The 13,857-nt window shown below is 36.0% G+C and overlaps 1 protein-coding gene across 3 annotated transcripts in view; it reads left to right on the top strand.

The window, feature by feature from the left end:
- The window catches only part of NOX4 (NADPH oxidase 4), a 362,080-nt gene that overhangs the window by 14,013 nt on the left and 334,210 nt on the right, over positions 1 to 13,857 (top strand). The gene's annotated exons all lie outside the window — the stretch shown is intronic.

The raw sequence follows: 13,857 nt of genomic DNA, 5'->3' as shown, positions 1-13,857 counted from the left end.
TTGTTTTGAGGAGAGGATTGAGTAGGATGAGGAAGAAATGCGTGTGAGGCCTTCAGAAAGTATGACTTCCTTCTTGCTAATGGCAAGTTAGAGTAGACAATGTTAGAGTCATTTCCTTCAGGCAACGTTTTTGAAGTTAAGAATGTTTTGATGTTGAAATCTATTTGTAAATGGCTGCTAATGACACAATTTCCAGCAACTAAGAGATTAACTCCTAATTTCATATAGTGTATACATTCTGAATGATTTAAAGAGCTCTTTTGCAAGCCGCAGTGTGTTTTTGTTAATTATAATTTCAAAACTATTGAAGCTCACAATTAATTGCTTTTTAACTGGTAATGGTTTTCAAATTTTATCTCAGTTTTTTGGCCTTTTTAAAGCTTTCTGTCAAATCAACCAAAGACTGAGGTACACATGAAGAGAACTAACTTTAAAGGACATTAGCGGTGAATCTTCTCTGTAAAAACAAAGGATTTAAAAAGCTATGTTTTGGATTTCAGGTACGGAGTATTTAAACATGCACCTTAGTTCATAGCACAGTGTCTTCATGGGTATTTTGCTTCATCATTCATTCATTTATTAGTTCATTGTTTAATCACTCCTCATTCTCCAATTCTCCAGTTCCTTTTTCCTCTTGACAGTAGCAACCTTTTTAATGTGCTGACATGTATCCTTCTATCGCTATTTTATTTGCATGTTTCTGTGAATTCACTGAAATGGTATTTTGCATAGACTCATTCTGTTTCTTGCTTTTTTCCATCTGGTATTATGTTTTCAAAGTCTATCATGTGATGATGTGGTTCTTTGGGGTTTTGTTTCTAATTGTTCACAGTATGCCGTGTTTCGCATCTGCCAGTTTACTTGCATGTTCTCCCAGAAATGGACCCTTTGATTTCCTCTAATTTCCTACTGCTTAATATAACATCATGATGAACATAAAGCGTACTCTTAGAGTGTAAATATTATACAGTAGTTTCCTGGTTTTATACCTTAGAGATTTGCCCAATCACTGAAGGACAACTAATCTGTTCATATTGTAACAAAATTACATATTTTGTTAGGATATTTCTGTGTACTTGTTATAATGGTTTTTAGTGAGATTAAGATGACATTGGAGGTGATATCACACATAGAACAATTCTAAAAATCGACATTCCGTTGTAGTAACTGGTTTCCAGTGAGAAATCTAAAGGTTATTGGATAACTAAAGGGAAGAATGCAGCAAGTATTTTAAGTATTATATGATTTGTGTATTCCTGTGGCTTTTTTCTATGTATGGCACATAATATTAACCATTTAAACAAAAAACACAGCCATATAAACAGTTATAATAAAAGCAATAATAATAACACATATAACATCAGACTTAGAAATATAAGAAATGGGGGGGGAGCGCCTGGGCAGCACAGTCGGTTAAGCCTCCAGCTCTTGGTTTCTGCTCAGGTTGTGATCTCAGGGTCCTGAGATCGAGCCCCGTGTCGGGTTCCTTGCTCAGTGCAGTGTCTGCTGAAGTTTCTCTCTCCCTCTCCCTCTGCCCCTCCCCACTGTACTCTCTCTCTCTCTCTAAAATAAATAAATAAATCTTAAAAAAAAAGAAATATAGGACATGGAATAAATATAGGAGAGAACATGAAAAGGATAGGTGAATAGAGCAGAATGGATTATAGAAAAGATAAACAAAGAAGCGTCATAGCAACAATTCACCCTAACTTTCTGCGCTGCAAAATATAATATAATAGAGAGCTGTATGGGCCCAAAGACCAAGCAAGGTTTCAAAGGTTGTGGGATGGAGTGTGACTGGAGGGTTATTTTTGTTTGTTCTTTGTTTTGTTTTATTTTTTATTTTTGTACATGGTAGCATATGAGGGCCCTCTTTATTAATATTTTAATATATGTAGAAATACTTTATTTTTTCCCAGGACCAGTTTGGTAAATACCTTAAGAGCACATAAGCTAACCAAGCTGTAAGAAATGTGTTATGCTATCTGTCACAAGGAACCCGTGGTTTGGATATTTAACATTTGGGCCCCATTTAAGTTGCACTAGTGTCCAAGAATCGGTAACTGTCACAGCTTCCCATTACCCTGGTAGTTCTTCTGTTCATTACCTGGAACCCCCTTTTCCCTTGCCAGCTATAATGTCACTCATTATCATTTTCCCTCTTTCCTGTTCCTGTCCTATTCTGCCCTGTCCTATCCTGTTCTCTTCTGTGCCATCCTGTCCTGGGCCCGTCCTATCCCATCCTGTCTCGTCCTATTTCATCCTGTCCTGTCCTGTCCTAGTCTGTCTTCTCCTGTCCCACCCTATCCTGTCCCATCCTATTCTGCCCTTTATTTTCTTGTCCTGTCCTATCTTATCCTGTCTTTTGATCCTGAACTTTAAGTAAATATCTCCTTATTTGTCAAAGGCTGGGAAAAAAGGGTTGCTTAATGTTCTTCTTCTGGAAGTTATCACCTTAAGCCATGGAAATATTTGCAAGATAATTTATACAATTTTGTCATTTTTTTCAGTATGAAAATAATACATACAATTAAGAGAAAAAATGGGAAATGCACAAAAGTTGAAATAAAAGGAAAATTTCCTTTCGCATTTTCACTAAAGAAAATATTTCTCCTCAAATTGACTTTTTCCCACTCCATTTTCTTTAGAAAATAATCTTTCTTATGACTTTCAAATTTATTAAATCTTTTTCATATTTATTATAGAAAATGGGAGGAAATGCAAAAAAAGTCATTTATATCTCAGGACCCACACATAACCACTGTTAACATTTTGGTGTATTTCTTAAATACAAGTTTTTTCTTTTTTTTAAAAAATAATATAATCAGAATAAACAGTTTTATATTCTTTTAACATGCAGCATCAAATATTATATTAGGTTTATTTCTATTATATTATCACAAATTGTTAAACATACATTTTTTATTTTTAATATTTCACTGAATAAATACAAACATACCTGTCACAAGCACTCCCCAAATTTTGGACATCCAGATGGCCTCTATTAACCCAGAAAATGCTGTGAACAACATCATTGTGTAGAATACCTCCTCTGTTTTTATAATTATGTCCTTTGGATGTGTTATTAGAAGTTTGTAGTATATTAACCCATTTAGTTTTAATTAGTGTGGGTTTTCATTGTGATCTATCCATTTAGTTCTTGGTACTTAACTGTTAAAATGCATTACATTTCAAAAGAAACACATGCTTCTGTACATTGAATACTGATGTTAACCATAGAAAAAAAATTAGAAACTCCCCTTTATTTCTATATAATCTATGTTATGTGCAGATACTCATTTTGCACCTGTATATTATTAATTCATTTCCATTATGCAAGTGTAACTTATTTTCAGTGGCTAAATACTGTCCGTAATATATAGAAAACTTTTTTCAGTTTTCTACTGTTAACCATTTTGGTTCTATTCTTTTTGTTTTTATATCACATACCATACTGCATCCTTGTAGAAATTTATATATACACTTGGACAAGTATTTCTGTATGCCATTTTATTTTTTTAAGAAATTCCAAAGTGAGATATTTTAAACCTATTAAATGTTAGTTTTTTAGGGAAAAAATATTATTTTTGATTTATATTTCCTCTCTTACACCCATTTATCATCTTACATTTGATTTAATGTATTGTTCTACCAAGAGATGAACTAGTGTGGGCCACTGTGTGTTGACCAATTAAACTCTGAAGAATTTGTTGGAAGAGTCTAGTGCTTAAATATGTATGCATCAGGAAGTTTAGGTCAATAGTCTGTACCAAACAATCCATTCATTCAGTCCATTTTACTGAGTACCTACTCTCTTACCCATTTTGGCCATTTTCATGCACCCAGAGTTTGTTTTCTTAGAATTAATATCTTCTTGGAGACAGTATTTTTTTTTTTTTTTCCCAAAGAAAGACTAGAAGAAATTTTACTGGATTCAAAGTTGAAAGTTATGGTTAAAAGACACGCTGAGTTAGCTAAGATTGCTAATATCTTGAGGACCAAGATAGAAAGTAAAGACAGTTTTATAGACTCAGTTAAGAAGAGTTATTAAGAAATAGGATTGAGTTCAGGAAGAGTAAAATAGATATGTTTAAGTAGGGTATGCTTGACAGTCATGAGAGAAAAATCTTAATATTGAATATTCTATACTCACTGTATGAGATTTATTTATTTATTTATTTATTTATTTATTTATTTATTTATTTATTTATTTTTAAGATTTTTATTTATTTGACAGCGAGAGCTCGAGAGAGCACAGGCAGGGGGAGCAGCAGAAGGAGAGCGTTCTTGCTCTCGCAGGCTTCTCACTGAGCAGGGGGCCTGATATGGGGCTCGATCCCAGGACCCTGGGATCATGACCTGAGCTGAAGGCAGACGCTTACCTGACTGAACCACCCAGGCACCTGCACTGTATGCATTTTAATATATGTCATTGTGGATAGTCTGATTACAATTCTAACCATGTGAGGCTGTGCCATTGCTATGACTGTTGTTTCCTTTCAAAAATTATTCCATGTGTTCGGGCCACTAGTATCTCTGTTTTGGCTTCTAACTTTTAGGAGGAATGTTGAAAAATTAAAAATGTTTTAAGGATGAGGAAGAATGATGCAAGGTTTTGGAATGATGATTCCTGATGAAGAGTAGCTGAGATGTTACTAAATAAATATCCAGTAATTGTGATCAGATGTGCTGGACCTGTGATGAAAGAGAAACAAGGCCTGCCTCAGCTTTCTAGTCAGTCGTGCTCTGCAAAATGCATGCCATTCCTTGGTGCCTTTCCCTGTACATGGCTAACTTCTGTAGGAAGAGGAACTGTAACAATGACATACAAGCAAATGCACTGTAATTCTCAAGACCCTTGTTCTTGTGCCATAGATAGGAGTAGATGGTAAGAGATGAGCATGAATCTCTGTAGGAATGTAACAGGTGATTTAAAAAATTCATTTTTTTTTAGCTTTTGTCAGCTAAAAAGCCATTTTCATTTGCTGTGTTTTTACCTTTTGGAACAGTACTACAAGAGAAAATGGAGCAAGTTTTTACCATTGTTTTGTTAAGTTTTCCAATTCTAGGTTTTGGAGACAATGACCTTGGTAGAAGTCACAGGTATTAAGTGTGATAAAAAATGTCATGCTTTTTAATGTGATGACCTGTTCAGTAGACAGCATTGCCCACTGAAACCCATGAATGTGTTCAGTGCAATTCTGGATCCCACTTAGGTTGAACTTTGACTTTTGTAGAAGACATATAGTCTAGAAGTGAATCTCTTCTGCCCTCTGGGCTTCTGGCACAGGAAAAACAAGGTAGACAAAATCTGGATAGAAATACCATAATAATAACAATAATAATTGTAACAGTCTTGCTTTCTTCTTCTCTGAGAGCTATATTTCTTTCTGACTTGTAATAGACTTTTTTTTATTATTATGTTCAGTTAGCCACTGTATAGTACATCATTAGTTTCTGATGTAATGTTCAATGATTCATTAGTTTCATATAACACCCAGTGCTTATCACAACATGTGCCCTCCTTAATACCCATCACCCAGCTACCCCCATCCGCCCTACTCCCCTCCCCTCTGAAAACTTCAGTTTGTTTCCCAGAGTCCATAGTCTCTCATGGTTTGTCTCCCTCTCTGATTTCTCCCCCTTCAGTTTTTCCTCCCTTCCCCTATGGCCCTCTGTGCTATTCCTTATGTTCCACATATGAGTGAAACCATATGTCTTTCTCTGCTTGACTTATTTCACTTAGCATAATCCCCTCCAGTTCCATCCATGGCGATGCAAATGGTGGGTATTCATCTTTTCTGATGGCTGAGTAATATTCCATTGTATATATGGACCACATCTTCTTTATCCATTCATCTGTTGAAGGGCATCTTGGCTCCTTCCACAGTTTGGTAATAGACTTCTAAGGAAAGACTACATTCCTACTGAAAATGGAAGAAAGTTTACTTCTAGAAAGGGTGGAATGATGGATGATGAGATATAAAAGGAAAGATTTGAGTTAAGCATAGGAAATCTGCATATGAAGTCAGGATGGATTCTATTCTTTTGGTGGTCTCTTTAATTATATGGAAACAAAATCCGCCCCCCACCCCCAGCTTCTTTCTTTAGAACTGATAGCTTCTTTAGAGACAGTGTTAAAAAAAAAAAAAAAAGAGGTTTATAGATTGGAAGAGAGGTCAACTTGAGTCAAAAATTACATCATAGTTAAAAGTTTCCAGGGTAGTTAGTTGACAGAAACCAGCTAGGATCATTTGGCATGAATTACAGTTCATAATGGAATGAAGAGACATTCATGAGCTTTTGGATATACCCCAAGACCACTGAATTGGCAGTTTATTTTGGAATTTTTTAAAGAAATAATTACTCCAATTATTATTAACTGCTTTCTGACAGTTCATGGCATGTTATTCATTATTGTTTTCATATGAAACCATATCAAAGTAGTTAGGTAATCAACTTTTTGAAGTACCTTTTCATTGAAATACTGTTTTTAAGACTCATTAAATGCAATCCTGCCTGTATGAAATACCTATCATATTCTAAATTCATATCCCTGTTATATATTAATGGTACACACTGAAATTTAAGTTAGGATCACAAGTTTGATTTATAGGGATAGGAAAACTAAACAGTTCTGATTTTCTGCCATGGACCCTTTTGGTCATTATAAAGACAATAAAAAGTGCTTACTATTGCTTTGGAAAATTGTATGGACTACTTTACGGGGTTGTCTCTTTTTGCTCATGTATCTGTCTCACTTCTACTTTTCTTTGACTTTCATTGCTAAAAGCATATTTTCCCCAAGGATTATTTTTTTCAAAATAACTTTCACTATTAATGAGCGTGCACTTTTGAGGTCCCCAACAATAAGAGGCATTTTGGGCATTGCCCCTTAGCAGTGCTTTTGGGGAGAAAACAATAAATAGGTAAAATATTACAATATAATATGTAAAGTACTCTAAAGGAAATGTGGAGGTTGAAAGAGGTAGAATGGCATCACAAATAGAAGGAATGACATGAGCTAGGGATAGGGAATGGAGATATGTGGTAAAAACTTAGAAGAAGAGCTGATTAATCTTGGTAATGCATCCCGGAGCTGCATTAAATATAAAAGGATAGCAATTGGCCCTATGGCATCATCAATTTGGCTTATTTATAGACTTTTAATATAAGTTGGTATAAAAAGAGGGTTGGATTAGATGACTTATACAATTTCATCAAAGAGCTATAGTGGCCCTGAGGATTTTCTTCAACTGGGTGGTATGTAGTTCCCTAGAGTAAATCCTAGTCTCCAGAATGGTGGCAGTTGGGGAAATGGAGGCAGAGTTGCTATTCTTGGGCAATATGGTTGACGGAAAGAGCAGGTCTGAGTCTAACCCTAGATGTAAACTAGATTTCTTGGGTGATCACTTTTGGTCTTGATTATTTTTTTCTTAATTTTCCAAAATGAGGACACTGAAGGATCATCTCATAGGCTCATTCATTCATTCATCTGCCCTATGTTTATTGAACACCCACTAATTGCTTAGAACTTTCCTTGAGATCTTTAGATATGGACAAGTGCAATAAAGCTCAGCTGCCATAGCTGCAGCTAGAATCTTAATTCTTCAGAGCTGAGGATGGAAAGACAGTCTAGGAAAAAGTTATTTACAGAAAGGTGTGCTTTAAAAACATTTACATTCTAAAACTAGAGCAGGTTTGTGGATGGCCAGGGACCAGAATTATGATAATAGCTTCTGCTGACTTTTTACTAGATGCTGGGCACTGCACTAGGTACTCTACTCAATACTCACAATAACCCGTTTAGGTTGATGTATTGTTTTTATTTTATAGATGAGGAAAATGAAACATGGTAAGAAAATACATCAGGCCACACAACTCTAAAGGTGTTTTAAACTCAGGTTTGTTTGACTTTGAAGTTCATTCTAAAACAGCGATTGCCAAGCCTGGGTGAACTTCCTGGGGCCCCCTCTCCAGAACTAAGGAATAAAAATTTCAGGAAGTACAACAGAGATGTGTTTATTTTTAAATAGTCCATCAAGTGATTTCAGTGTGCAGTCAGAGTAGGAAAATTTTTTGCAAAGAGTTACACAAAGTGACAGGGAAATATACTGGTTGGATAACAGATAAGCAATTGAAAGAGTAAGGAAGTATTATGGTTTGAAAAGTGCACTAGGCAAGATGTCTGGATTCACGTATCTGTTCTGGGGAGTGACATGTTCTTAGAAAATGTCAGATAACCTGGAGGCGGGCCTGGGTTCTAGCCCCTGTTTCTTTCCAAAGCAGCATTGTGAATAGTGGCAAAAAGAAGGTTGGACTGGATGATGTGTAAAGCCCCATGATAGAGCTACAGTGCTGTGGCTATACAACATGTAAGAATTAAGGGTTGTGTAGACTTCATTTGGTTTGATTAAAAAGAGTCAACAAAATTGACCTCAATGAGTACAAATTTACATAGTTTTAGACAAAACACAAAATACCAAATCAGAATATAAAATAATTTGTTATAAACCTCTATGGTAATTTTTATTTTTTTTTTCCTGCAAATAGTTGACTAATTGTTGACTCACTGAGAGGTAGCTACAGAAAAATGACCAGTTATTGAAACTTACTTTTAATACTTCGCTGGCTTTACAAATCCCTTTGAGCAATAGTGTTGCATAGATATTTACATGTAGAATGTCATATTTCCTCAAAATTTTTGAGAAAATTCCCATTTGAGAGCAAAATGTTCATTTGAAAGTTTATTTACTGAAAAAGGTAGTTTGCAGGTCAACAATTTCAATAGGATTTTGTTACACTTTAATAGCATTGTCAAAAACTTAGATGAAGATGTGGAAAATGTGAATGTAAAATTTTTAGCTAAAGCAAAATTAAGAAGGAAAAATGTCAGAATCTAGGGTTTATACCCAATATGACCTAATAGGCTAAAGCCAATCCATTCTTGCATTGCACCTGCTATCTCTCACCTTCATTGTTTTTTTCCACTGTAGGATAGGGATCATTGCTCGGTAGCAACTCATGTGAGAAAATCTCTATGTTGCAAACTTAAGATGAGCCATTATGTAACAGAGTTGCCCTATAAATTAGCACAGTCTTAGAATTAGCGGAGATCATGGGCTTTGTGAGGGAGATGATGCTCTTCAGTACTGCCTGCTACTGTTAGTCTATGTTTACTAATATCTTGAGGATGTGCTGAATTCTGGCAGAATTGGGAAAGGTCATAGAGATGAGAGGGAGTCTAACGATTATTTCAAGAATTTCAGAAGCAACTGATTGTGTTTTGCAAGAAGAAAACAAGATTGGATTAGCAAATCATTGCTCTTTTATTTTCAGTTTAGGAATACTATTATCTAGAGCTGCCTGGTGGGTGGAAGTTACAGAGATGCAGACTTCATGCTACTGTAAGAAAGCAAAACAAGTTTTTGATGGTGGAAGAGGCTGCTATCTCAGGAAAAAATCAACAGAGGGTGGATTACCTTTGGTTAGGGCAGTCATAGAAGGGGTTAGACTCTGGGTGGATGGTGGGATGTGGAGAGGCCCTTTTAGTTCTCCAAGTTCAGAGGTATATGTATTGGTAAATTACTTGGCAAAATAAACTTACTTGTAAGTACAATATTTAGTCAACACTGGATCCTTTCTGTATGTAAGATTCAGTCATAATTACCATAAAATGCAATCCTTGTCTCAAACGATATTTTTGTGATGATTAACTACACAAAGTAATGTAATTGCCCAAATTACTCTCTTCCAATTTGTTCTCTATACTTGATTCAGAGTAATCATTAGCAAATACTAATCTCTTTATATCACTTCTCTGCTTAAAACACATTCATTCTGCCCTGATTTTAGAATAAAGACCTGCATTCTTAATGTGACCTACACAATCCAGCAGGTCTACCCCTTCTCCAGTCTTCTGTTGTAATCACCCTCCATTTCCAATCCAACCACAGTGACCTACTATTAAATTCTCATATATACACCATGCTCCCATTTGTCGCATCAGTTCTCATGCTCTTTTTTTTTTTTTCTGTATGGATGTCTTTCTCATTTTTGGATGACTTGTACTCTCACCCTCAAAATCTCAGTTCACTTTTCACTTAATCAGGGAAGCCTTCCTGACCTTCTTATTTAGCTTTCATTTCCTGTTGCACATGCTTGTGCTCTGTATTTCTCATTCACAGCATTGATCATTGTTAGAATTTACATTTGATTATGTAGCTATTTGATTAGTATCTGTTTCCCCTACTGGAATATAAAGATACTAAGGAATAGACGTTCTCTGTTTTTCATTCACTATTGAACTCCCAGTGCCTTGGGATATGTGCATATCACAATAAATATATATTGAATGAATAATGTAAGTGGGACTTACTGCAGAAGTACAGAGGAGAACATTCAGAGAAAGGATGTGATACAGTGACCTCAAGGCAATAAATTAATTTTATATAGTGCTTGCATATATTAGACTGGTTTTACTTTTCACAAAAGTTCTAAGAACTAGGATTATTGTATCATAGCATATTATATTAATTTTACAGATAAGAACATTTATCCCTCTTAATTTTACAGAAAAGGACAGTTAACTAGCTCAAGATGAATAGTTATTAAGTAGCAGATTTAAGATAAGAAACCATGTGTTTGAGATTTTAGGAAAATTACCACGCACTTGTTATACACAGATGTTATATTCTTTTATAACTTGCTTCAAATGGCATATGCTCTTATGATGTTCTTTAGGATTGCATTAGTTCAGTTTGCTCTAACAAAATACTGTAGACCAGGTGGCTAAGAGAACATTTATTTCAGTTTTGGAGGCTGGGAAGTCTCAGATCAAAGTGCCAGCAGATTTGATGTCTGATGAGAGCCCTTTTCCTGGTTTGCAGGGCCATTTTCTTGCTGTATCCTGACATGGAGTCTTTGGAGAGCTGTGGTCTCTTCCTCTTCTTACAAGAGCACTAATCCCACAATGGGGGCCCTACTCTCATAATCTTATCTAAACACAATTACCTCCCCAAAGGTCTCAAATACTATGACATTAGATTTCTCCCTTCCTTCCTTCTTCTTGTTTTCTTTTTAAGATTTTATTTATTTATTTGTCAGAGAGAGAGAGAACAAGCAGGGGGAGCGGCAGGCAGAGGGAGAAGCAGGCTCCCCGCGGAACAAGGAGCCCGATGTGGGGCTCTACCCCAGGACTCTGGGATCATGACCTGAGCCAAAGGCAGATGCTTCCGACTGAGCCACCCAGGCATCCCTTTCTTCTTCCTTCCTTCCTTCCTTCCTTCCTTCCTTCCTTCCTTCCTTCCTTCCTTTTTCTTCCCTTTCTTTTCATTTTCTTTTTCTTTCTTTCTTTCTTTCTTTCTTTCTTTCTTTCTTTCTTTCTTTCTTTCTTTCTTTCTTTCTTTCTTTCCTTTTCTTTCTTTCTTTCTTTTTTTTTATAAAGATTTTATTTATTTATTTGACAGAGAGAGACACAGCGAGAGAGGGAACACCAGCAGGGGGAGTGGGAGAGGGAGAAGCAGGCTTCCCGCTGAGCAGGGAGCCTGATGCGGGGCTCGATCCCAGGACCCTGGGATCATGACCTGAGCGGAAGGCAGACGCTTAACGACTGAGCCACCCAGGCGCCCCTCCTTTTCTTTCTTGACATTAGATTTCATCATATGAATTTCGGAGGGAACAGACATTCAGTCCATAAAAAGGAGTAAGCTATGTTTTATTTGTATATACTCATCTAAAATATATTTATAGTTTTAAAATTACATATGGAATTCTCAATTATGTTTTAGAGACCTTGACAGGTAGGATTCTAAACGTGAAAGTAACACTGCCATCTGGTGACAACAAACTCGAATGAAGTTGGAAAAGTAGAGCAGCGGTTAAGTGCTCTAGGAATGGTAACACGAGTCAGAGTCACAGAGTGGACCTGGCCACATAACTTGGGGCGGTCCTTTGTGTTCAGTAAACATTTGAGGGAGCAGATTCTTACAATGGTCATGCATTAAGAGGGACTAAATAAAACAAATGCTCTTCGCCGTAGGATGTTACCTATGTAGTAAGTAGATCACGTGGTTTCCTATGCTTGCGCCACTTGACTGCGATCTGTCTCCATGTTCCTCACTCTCTCCATTGCTTCAGAATGAGGGAGTTTTGTACTCTGATAACCTAGTAAAGAGAAGTTTTCATCTTAGTTGAAAAATTTAAAACTAAAAAATTCAGGAACAAACATACATGAGGAAATGAGTCCTTGGTAAAATTTCCGGGTAGATTTTATAGCATTGTTAAGGAAGAAGTGGTATGCCAAGATAAACTCCATCTATCCTAAGGGGACACTTAAAGCCACTTTGAGTTAAATTACTATGTGATTTAATATAAGCACAACAATAAAACACTTCCAGACACGATATATGGTTAGAAAATGAAGACTATAAGAATTTTCTTTAAATTGTTGAACTACAAAAGAAAATTGGATAATTTATTTGTATCTCTTAAGTCCTACACTTATATGATAGATTTTAGCTGATAAATTTTAAGTAAATTATTGTCCTGGTACATTAAAATTGCAGATAAAATTATCATCTAAAATCCCTTGAGCTAAAATTTTCTTATCATGTGCACATGCCAGATCAAAGAGATAACAATTACTCTTTCTCTGGAGGCCTAAATAACAAAAACCCATCACTCTGAAATGATAATAACTTTGCTGAGTGAGGTGAGAATATTATATTTAACATTTTTTTAGATAGTCTAGAGGGGCTTATTTCTATTTGTCTAATTACTAGTATATTCATTTAATACATCCCTAAGGTTTTCTAACTCATGGTGTAGAAATAGCCTAACTGGAAATATTAATTACTTTTTATATAAGTCAATGAAAATTATTGCTTTCCTGACATGACTTATTACCCTGTCTCCCCTTCAGGAACAATACTTCATGCTCTGACAACAAACATTTTGTAACAGAGTTGCTATTTTGCCAAGAGTTAAGTTGGAAATCTCAGGAGCATAAATAATTTTAAGATAACAAAAGCATCTGACTTATACATATTTCTTAGTCAATATCCTTAAAATAAAGTCCTTTTATGTTTATTTTAGGACAAGAGTGCAGATACCCCTTCTCTTGTTTTCATGTGATACACTATTTATATGAAGAATGTAGGTAGTACCAGACAATAGCAGATGACAATCTAGCAGGAGTTTGATTTAAAATTAGTTGCCAGAAAGTATGGCCTCAACACCGAGGGTTCTGATTCTTTGAAAAAAGCATTGCACAATGTGGTTATGATTATCTTTGTACGGGATTGATCTGGATCCCTCCTAGTTTTGGGTCACAGAAGAACTCTAGAGGCACAGTGCTTAAGGTAAAACCTGAAAGATGGGTAGAGTCAGTAAGGTAAAGAGCTGAAAGGCAGGCAGGCAATGGTTTGGAAGGGGGTTGTGTGGTCAGAAGGTTCTAGAGAACACAAATGAAAAAGCTTTATTTGAAATTTTTGGCACCTTATCGGTGAAAAGAGGATTCAACTGCACCAGTGTGGAGGTACCTTATAATACACCAAGGCTCTGGAGGGCCCCTTCATACCCATAACAGTATAGTGGGGGCACAACAAGAAATTGACTTCACACCAGAAAAATGTACTCAAGTGTTTATAACACTAGTGGAAATGAGGGGAGACTAAGTTATATGGCAGTGCAGAGCAGACAGAGACCAGTTTCTTTTAGGGGTTTTTGGTGAGAGGAAAGTAGACAGTTGTTCAAGATTCTCAAAGAAGTTGGCATTTTGCCATGATCCTTCAAGGAGAAGCAGGGTGAGGTCTGCGGCAAGTTTGTAGTCTGTTTTTGCCTTGACTGTGTTTTGAC

Source organism: Mirounga angustirostris, unplaced genomic scaffold (genome assembly GCF_029215605.1).
Source record: "Mirounga angustirostris isolate CCGP_5_RB_7025 unplaced genomic scaffold, mMirAng1.0.hap1 SCAF_13, whole genome shotgun sequence".
In the NCBI taxonomy this organism is placed as follows: domain Eukaryota; kingdom Metazoa; phylum Chordata; class Mammalia; order Carnivora; family Phocidae; genus Mirounga; species Mirounga angustirostris.
Note: the sequence above shows the minus strand (reverse complement) of the source record. Positions and strands in the feature narration are given on the sequence as shown.